Source organism: Halyomorpha halys, unplaced genomic scaffold (assembly GCF_000696795.3).
Source record: "Halyomorpha halys isolate HHAL.00 unplaced genomic scaffold, Hhal_1.1 Scaffold1469.1, whole genome shotgun sequence".
NCBI lineage: Eukaryota > Metazoa > Arthropoda > Insecta > Hemiptera > Pentatomidae > Halyomorpha > Halyomorpha halys.
In genome coordinates this window covers 118,773-128,584 of record NW_027109240.1, presented here as the reverse complement: position 1 = coordinate 128,584, position 9,812 = coordinate 118,773, and the positions used below count along the sequence as shown (strand labels likewise).

General features: G+C 29.9%; 1 protein-coding gene across 2 annotated transcripts in view; it reads left to right on the top strand.

Moving 5' to 3' along the window:
* Positions 1-1,345: 1,345 nt before the first annotated feature.
* Positions 1,346-9,812, top strand: part of LOC106689795 (uncharacterized) — a 17,391-nt gene continuing 8,924 nt past the window's right edge. For both annotated transcript variants that reach the window (XR_010843436.1, XM_014434978.2), the window contains exon 1: positions 1,346-1,525. The gene's annotated coding sequence lies outside the window, so the exon portion shown is untranslated. The remainder of the gene's footprint in view (positions 1,526-9,812) is intronic.

Below are 9,812 nucleotides of genomic sequence, written 5' to 3'. Positions count from 1 at the left end.
ATGGTTATAGAAAATCAATGCTTTTCACAAATCCATAGTTTCTAGGGATGAAATAAAACATGTTCATTGTGATAAAACAATAATTGTTGTATGAAACTTGTATTATTGTGAGTTAAAAATCTGTATCCCTGATTTGTTTGTTATACATCTGATAACATGTCATAATAAACAAATGGTGCCAAATACGGGGTTGGATGGAAACTACTTTGACAGCTAGTACCATCTATGGGGAAATAAAAGTTTCATATTTACAGACTTGGTACATGCTCCATGCCTTAAAGATGTACTAAATGGATGGAACTAACAAAGGGAGGTTTGGAGGAAAAATATTATACTAATTTATTAATTTCTTTTGTTTGTAAGACTTTTATAATTTTGGAGAGGTTGTTATGATTGTTACTTAGGCCTGTACAAAAGACTGTGGAACCTCAAACTTAGTCATTGACTCAGACTTGTGTACCTTCATACTGCTTTTTAAGAGGTACAAAATTTAGGACAGTAATTTATAAAACAAAACATAAGCACAACTTTTTTTTTGGAAACTGGATATTTTACCAGAAAGAATTTTGGGGGTAGCAACAGATTTCAGTTCTGTGTTTTTTGCATGCTTAGTTCAGTCGACAGGCAGTAACCCCCTCCTTACGCCGTCCTCTGGCTGGTGTGCCAAGGTCTGCGTTTTAAAAATATTTTGATATAGCTGCCATCAAGATGCTAAATTCTATGTTTTTTAAAAATGTCAGTATATCTGTTATAAAATTAGAAAACAAATTTTGTTCTGCCTCAGTTCATGTTCATTTCTTGAGAAGTATACTTTTTATTAAATGGGGTTCGCACATTATTGGATCATGGTATCACCATGGTATACTACTGTTGGAAATTAGGAGATTGGTGTACAATGATGAAGTTTCCACTTATTATTGTACTACAACCGAAGTATGGAAAATGCCTGTATACAAGCTTAATGGAACTGGCTGATATTAATGTACTAAGAGGTAATACATAACGTCACACATTATCAGGAACAAATAAAATGGAAAGAATCATTTACATCATTGAATGTCTATGATCAATTAGACATTTAAGTGTATCTAACTAATTAATTACAAATGAAAATAAGAAAATACCAAGAATTTGACCTTGGACTAAAAGAAATTTATCAGACAGACATAGTCACTGCCTAGTTATGAGCAATAACTATTGCTCAAATGATATAATATTTAAAAATACTAGAAAGCATGATGATTTCTATTTTTTGAAACTAACCCAGAATTGTGAAGAACTTTGTTTAGACTGATAAGATACAACTGCTCTAGATAACATTCATCCCTCCTCTTGCCGCCTTAGTAGTGTCCTCTCTGACTTCTGAGAGGATTTGAAAAATAATTCAAATTTTTACTCATGGACACTTTGTTATGCTGGATAACCTACTTTATCTAGGACATTCTACTCAGATAAGAAGAAGTTGTGTTGATAATAATTAAATCCTAAGCAGCTTCTGAATATTCAAGGAATAGTACAGTTACTTGTAAGTATTGGGTTATGTTGATTCACCTATTGTCCAAGTCGACTGTCCTGAATTGTCATCTTAGATTGAGAACTGAAACTTATCAGTAATAATGATTTGTGTGATGGTTATAGATTTTTAGGTATAAGTTTCAAATGGCTGAATATTTTTGTTTACTAATGAGTAAATTTAAAAATTTATAAAAAAAAAAAAAATAGGCATTTATTAATATCTTTTATTGGTCTAGTAAAAATGTATTCTGTACAGTATTAAACAAATAATATTTACAAAAGATGTTTATTTATTTATTTTATTGTCCGGTAAAAATAGAAAAAAAAAGAAGCTATAGCTAGGATTAAGTGTAAATTGAATTTTGTTAATAGATTCTTTTATACAAATGGTCAAATGTTAACCAATCCCTGGGGGTCTGGTTGGTCTTATATAGAAGATTTTTCAAATTGGCTGCCCCATATTTTTAAGTTTAAGCCAATAATTTAGAAAGGATTAAAAATTTCTGAAATACCATTTTAAGCTACTTTAAAGTAAATTTGAAAACTTCAATTTGGGCCCAATAGAATTCTTTATGTTCCATTAATTCCCTAGATACTGTTTTCTGTAAACCAATGTATATACATATATATATGTTTTTTTCCCCTTCAAATAACGATAAATCGTCATTTTTTGAGTTTATTTTGGTAAATATAAAAACATCTATTCTCAGGAAAATGATTATTAAAAACTACATTATGGTGTATTTAACGTACTTGAAAAGGAACTCTTGATAGAACTATTTATGTTCAGTATTTTCTTAGATAAGTTTTTCAAATCCCATATTTTTTCCCCAAAAAACGAAAAATCAGTATTTACTGAATTTATTTTTAATATGACTCAATAAGATATGACTCATTTTTAATGTATTTACATAGTGTCAAAATTGGATAAAAACATCAATAAGCTACGCTGAAGAGATAATAAATCCAATATTATAAATTTTTCACCAAATAATGTAATAATTCATTTATAATTAACTTGTTTAGAAAATGATTTTGGTTTTTAAAAAACTGGGCCATTCTACGTCAATTTAACACACTTTGGAACCATACTATATCAGATTTAAACTAAATAATTAGTTTTTTTCGATCTAATTGTTTAATTAGAAAACTACATTTCCTGATTTAGATATATGATGTGATTCATTCGTATTATCATTTTTTTTTCCGATGACTTAGACGCACCTTGCGTTCATTACCAAAACAAAATTGTGAAAAACGTTTCAATGGTATGAGACACTTATGAAAATAAATGAATCTCCTGATACATCTAATAATGATATACTTAATCATTATCCATGTCTGTTTTCATGAAAGCTTTAAAATTAACAACGCTGTAACAATTAACATGGATTGTATTGTTGCACTGTAAATATGTATGTATGTATATTTGTATACTTTTCTCTGTAGGTATTGTATTTGTTTAATAAATCAATATATATATATATATTAAAAAATGGTATGAAACCCTCCACTTCCGCTCTCCATGGTAGCCTTACTAATCTGACTTTACAAACAGACAATTACAGCAAGTAGGTTGGTTGATGTACGACATGTCACAAGCTAACTAGAGGAGATCATAACACACAAAAAAAGGCAATCCTTCCCCGTCGGACCCACCCCGCTAAGACTCTCGGGAGTGACGGTCCTGTATCGCCTTGAAAATATTAGCTTAAAACGGAAAGAGGGAACTTTAAGATAGTTAAATCGAGCATTATTTGAAAAGCGCCTGAAATCGAAAAACGGCATGTTTGTATATATATGTATATATAGTCCATTCTGGAACGTTGGGTAAATGAAAGATTTGTAATTCTGCCTCGTTACAAGAAATACTCTCACCATTTTATGTCTCCTTCATAAAATTCTATCATTACTTTTAAAATTTGTATTACCTGATATGTATATGTGAAACTTAAATAAACTCAAAAATATAAAAGGTGATAAAGAGGTTTGCTAGGATTGCATCTATATCAGCCCTAGCTTGCATCTATATCAGCCCGAAATCGATCAGAGATCATCAAATCGATCATAAAGATCAGACCTGCATATCAGCTATGAGTTCAGCATCTCATGCTGAGTCATCAGCCTTCTGGGATGTTGACAAAAATATTAACCAGCTCTCCTACGATGATTGCCTTTTTTGATTTATTTTCAACAAACATTCTGAGATTATTAAAATGGCAAACTGTAAGCTATAATAGGAAGAATAGAATCTAAAGAATGTTCTTTTTTATTGGTTTTTAAGAGATGAGTATATGATGAATAATTCTGCTCACTGAATCTTGGCCTTTTTATTAGTGAAAAATCGACATCTAAAATTTGTTGTTCTCTTTTTTTTTAATCTCATTTCTGAGGATTTAACAGCTTTGTAATTCAAAAACTAGTTGACATCTCTCAATATAATTTTACATTATCCCAAGTATATTGCTATTTTAAGAAAATCTGATATGGTAAGGTTCCAAAGTGTACTCAGTTGACGTTGAATGAGCCAACTATATCTAGGTAATTATTGAACATGACGTGTTCCGTTTGGGATTGAAGCTCAATAAATCCAGCATGAAGTAGTTAATAATAATTATTTGCCTACGAGTAGTAGTTTTCATTATATTTGCCAAAGCATTTCAAAAAATGTTGTTTCTCTTTTTTTTTAGATAAAAGTATTAGTTTTTAAGATTTTGATTAAACTAGTTATATCAATGTAAAATAAAATGATGATTAATATTTGCAAGATCATTCTTCATCTTGAGTGCCTTTAATTTTGTTTGTTTGAAATCATTAATCATTTCTCATTGTTATTAGTCATCAAAAATATTTTAATTATAAACATGAAAGAATTTCATTATTAACTAAAGAATTTTTAAAAAAAATTTATTTATTGATATTTACAACTGTACATAAGTGCATCAAGTAAATTTGAGGAAATCATAATGGTATGGTACAAGCATGTAGAGAAACTACCCAATGGTAGCACTCTAAAAACATTTTTATCAAGGATTCAAGGATGGGGTATAAGCGTTTGAAAATGTGTTTTTCGAAGATTTTGCCCATGATAGGTAATACAGAGATAGGATGGGTATTCTGCTGGCTTATTATGGGGTTTGGGTATCATTTTGACTATAGACAATTTCCATGGGTCAGGGAAATATGTGGAACGGAGAACGGCGTTATATATGTAGGTGAAGAATAGAATGGCTTTTCTAGGAAGAAGTTTTAGGATATGGGATGTTATTAGGTCATATCAACGAGCTTTGCGGTTAGGTAATCTGGATGATACTGGATATTTCTGATGAAATGCTTTAGGTGGAAGGGTCATTTGGAGTGGAATATTTAGTTCTGCTTCAATACATTCAAGATGAATTGGGTTAAGGATATCAGGATGCGGAATAAAGGTTTTAGCAAGGTGTCCGAATATTTGCGATTTTTCTTCGTCAGCGCTGTTAACTAAAGAAGAAAACCGAATTTATAAATGACTGTTTTTGTGTTTTTTATTTTTATGACAATAGTTAGTTTTTTATTTTCACCTATTGAAGGTCATTGAAAGTTGTATGATGGTCCCACAGCATTAGATTTTTATTTTCACTTACCTGTATGAGATATATATAGTAAGGGGAAGTATTGGAATTGTAAAAATTTCACCTTTCCTGGATTTGGATTTTTTTTTTTTCAGAAATCAGAAAAATAGCAAGACTTATGTACTCGGGGACGTATATAGGATGTTTTGTTTAGTGGACATTTTGTGATGCGCGCTACATACCAAATTTTTTGTTGTTAAAATAATTTTTTTTACTGGATTTGGATTACTGGCACTATTTATGTTGAGTAGAGTTTAAGAATAAATTTGATTTATTATATTATCTGTTATCTCTCTATTACATAAAAAAATGTTTTTAGTGATGAGCGTGTAATAATTTATTTTATATATGATCAGTGTGTAATATTTCATTTTAAATATGATCAGCGTGTAATATTTTATTTTACATATTATGTGGAATAAAAAAATGGGTCATAAAAACTTGAGTTTAACTGATGAAGAACGCATTTTGCGAAACAGTTCTATAATTAGTAAAATGGGGTGGCATGCCATTCGGTTTTGGGGAGGGGGTAACCCTCTAATCATTTAATAAAAAATTAAAATAATAAAAAAAAAACAAGCTTAGAATGCATCGTAGTTGATGCAGTCAAAGGATTGGATTATTTATAAGTTCAACTGGAACAGAATTATAGTACTTCGGAGTTTTGAGTATATATATTCAGAATTATTTTAATTAATAAATATATTTTATTATGCAATATATTGTAATAAATCAAATTTGTTTTTAAACCCTACTCAATATAAATGGTGCGAAAGCTGTATTTACATTACGATAATATATTTAATAAAAAATCCTTGAATGTATATATTCAAAACTCCGAAGTTCTACCATTTCTGTTGAACTTATAAATAATCCGTTGACCACATCTGGTGTGATACATTCTAAGGTTTTTTTTTTATTATCTTAATTTTTTATTAAATGATGGATCCTTTCGTAGTTAAATATATGGGCGGTGCCGATTTGAAATACAGGATGTAACAGAAGTCGAGAAACTCCGAGTGGTGATTCTATACCCCGACTACAACAATAAAAGTTTAATTGACTTATGTCCGATTTTCGACGATTAGGGAAGAATCTCAGTTTTTGTATTTTTTTTTTTCTGAACAACACGACTTTTCTTAATAAAAATAGCCATATTTCCTATATTATTGGCCCTACAGTAAAATTAAAACAGTCATTGGAAAGCTCATCAAATTTGCTTTAAGAATACCAGTCACGAAATATACTAACCTTAACTAGTTTTTAATATGGTTACAATGATCGATATTTTTAAAAAATTTAGGATTGCTAAACTTTGAAATTTTTTGTTTTTATCTTGCGGAAATAACTTTTCAAGCCTGAAATTTGTAAATTGCACTAAAACTTCTCTTTTTAGTAAGCTTTCCAACATTATACTCACTTTTGAAATTATTTTTAAATTTTTAATGTAATATAAATAGAATGCGAAAAATAAAACGTAGATAAGAAAGGAAGGAGAGAGTGTCCTGTGTTGAAAAACAGATGCTGGCTACAATTAAAGCACAGTTTGGCAAATTTAATTGAGATTTAGATAAAGAGATGTTCCACCTGTTCTATAGTTGCGTCTAGGATTTATACATTTTTTAAAATATCGATCGTTGTAACCGTATTAAAACTAGGTATTCCTATATATGGGTATTTTTTCTGAATAAAGGTCATCTTATTCAGAAAAAAACACAAAAACTGAGATTCTGCCCTTATAGTGTGTGCTTAGTAATAGATATTAGGGGTATTAATGATGATGTGTTAAATGTAAAATGTCTTGCCATGTTAAATGTTATAAGTATAGGATTGTGAGTAGCCCTATTTAAAGTCATGTTAAATGTTAAATGCAGAGGAGCTCCTAGCGGATTTTCTGTGCAACTTGTTTTATAACCTTTCCTTCCAGAACTTCATATTACATTTTACTTCTAAGTTTTTGCTAAAGTTATTTGTTACAACAAGCCTAAATTGAGTGAAAAGTTCTGTGTGCATTGTTGATTTTCTAACTTGTGAGGGAGAGAATCAAGATGAGCTAATTAACAACTGTCATTACATTATTATTATTGTCATCCATTGCTTCATTATTTTTAAATCTAAATACATCCAAAACAATACTAACACAATCAAAACACAAAAGCAAGTAACCTAACACAACAACAAACAACATGGTGACAAGCTCAGCTGGTCTGTTGCGTGACGTCATTCTCCATTTAACAGGCCTATTTAGCCATGTTATATGTTATAATTATAATTATGAGAGATAGTTGACCGTGGATGATATACTAGTGAAATTATTCACTTTATGTCACTCTGTATATATTTTATTTTTTATTTTATATACTTATTGGTAGTTATCTTGTTCTGTCCTTAGCCCTGATGAAGGCTAGAAACTCTAACCGAAACGGCACAATTAAATAAGCTACACCAACTTATTTGTGTTTCATTTGACAGAACCCTCAACCATCATGTAGTAAAATCAGTCTTTATTATTATTTTCTATTGTTTTCAAAGTGCAATGCTCACTTATACAATTTTATTCCTGGTTGAATTTCCTTTATGAACCCGAAGTTTTATAAATTCATATATTTAATTTAAATATGTATAGAAACAATTAATTGTACACTTACCTCAAATGATTCTTTAAGATGTAATAAAATTTCCAACAGCTTCGTCACTTCATTAACCGTCCATCTAATTTGTTCCTTGTTACCTCTTCTGTTTTTTTTTCTCAAATGTATCATTAAACTTATCCATTCTGGTTTAATAACAGGGGTATGAATACCACAAACACACGAAAGAACTGAGCTGTCACAACAAAACTGGCGGCGATCTCAACTGGTCTATTGTGTGACGTCATTCTTCATTTAACAGACCAAGTAACAGACTCTCAGCCATGTTAAATGTTATTTCGTTTTACCACGGTAAAAGAAGGCAATTTTTTTCCATTTAACACGCTTTAACATGTTAAACCAAAGATCATGAATACCCCTTATATCGTTCATGGTAAAAGAAGGAAATGTTTCTCCATTTAACACGCTTTAACATGTTAAACTAAAGATCATGAATACCCCTATTATTGGATCCTTACTTTTATTAGATTTTTATCATCTTGTTTTATTCTCATTATTATATTAATTCACTAATTGTAAATTTGGAGCTTTATTATTCACTTCAAAATCCTTTAAGTTATTATTAATATTTTTTTAAACTTAATTTAATTTTTTTGAATAATGCTTATTTTGTGTTTGTTTTTTACTTTATTTTCATTTTAGTAGTTGTTATTAATTGTATTAGTAGTTGTTATTGTTGTATTAATTAAATTATTAATTGTATCACTTGAGACTAATTCATATTGCACTTATCTAGCTTGAAAATTGTACAGTCTTCACAATGCCCTATTAGTCAAAACTGTAATATGGTATTTACATTTCACTTAAGTCAATAATTATTATGTCTTATTCTAGCACCGACCAATAGATGTCATCAGGGCCCTATTTCATAATAAAGTACAAACTAATACTATTAGTCTTGTCGATTTATCTTTAATTCAATTACACTGATTTGTACAATAATAACTTGTACTTTAGTTCTTTCTAACTCCTGTAATATCACTAATAGTCCTCCCTATTATGGTAAAAAAAGCATTAGTGTTGTTTCTATTCTTGTATTTTGAACTAATACTATTAGCTTTCATTATGAAACTGGGCCCTGGTCGGATCATATTGGATGTAATTTTTTAAATGAATAAAATAAAAAAATAAATAAATAAAATAGTTGAGAATTGGACATGGGTCGATTATCTTTAATTGAATTACGCTAAGTAATAGTTTAGCGCATGTATAGCGATGGCTATTGTATAGTGGATGGAATTCAACAAAAGGTATACTGATGTTTTTGTTTGCTGTTATTGTTTTTACACTTTAAATTTGGAGCATATCAAACGAGCCGTGTTCGAAATATTAGCTATCTCAAACAAAATATTTCTAGAAAACTATGCAAAAGTATGGTCTAGAATATGATAAAATTGATATTGGATCATCCAGCCCGATCTTTGGAAATATAAAAAAAGGCTGTAGTCCGAATAAGGATTTTACTGGAAAATGAAACCAAATTTGTTTCCTAATATGCAAATCGTTAAACACGAGTGAAAATGTTCGATTCTGCGTACAATTTGCTTTTTATTTTTCGTACAAGTACATAGTTATGAGGAAGGAAAATTAAAACTTCATCATTTGGGTTTAAAATGAAAAGTAGTACCATAGCCAACCATTTTTTCTTTTCTATTTATGCACTCAAATCCTCAAGTAAGATTAATCACACGAACATGCCTCGCCTCTGGTCGGATTCGGCCTGAACAGAGGTATAAAGACCAATGTACAATTGTTTTTACCTCATGTCATTTGTCATTTAGGGAATTTCGTCCATAAAATGGTGCCCTCTGTCTACTGTCCACAGCCGCCCAATATTAACGTTGTGTGTTTTGTTTCTTCTTTTCTAAAATTTGAAGCTCATATTTTGTTTCTTTCCATGCTTTTAAAAGAAAATGTTTACTTTTGTTGTATTCCTTCTCTTTAACATGGATTTCGGCCATAAGTTTTGATGTAACAAATATTCGAGTAAGGTTTTGAAATGATTATGAAAGTAATGTAGCTGGTTATATAAAAT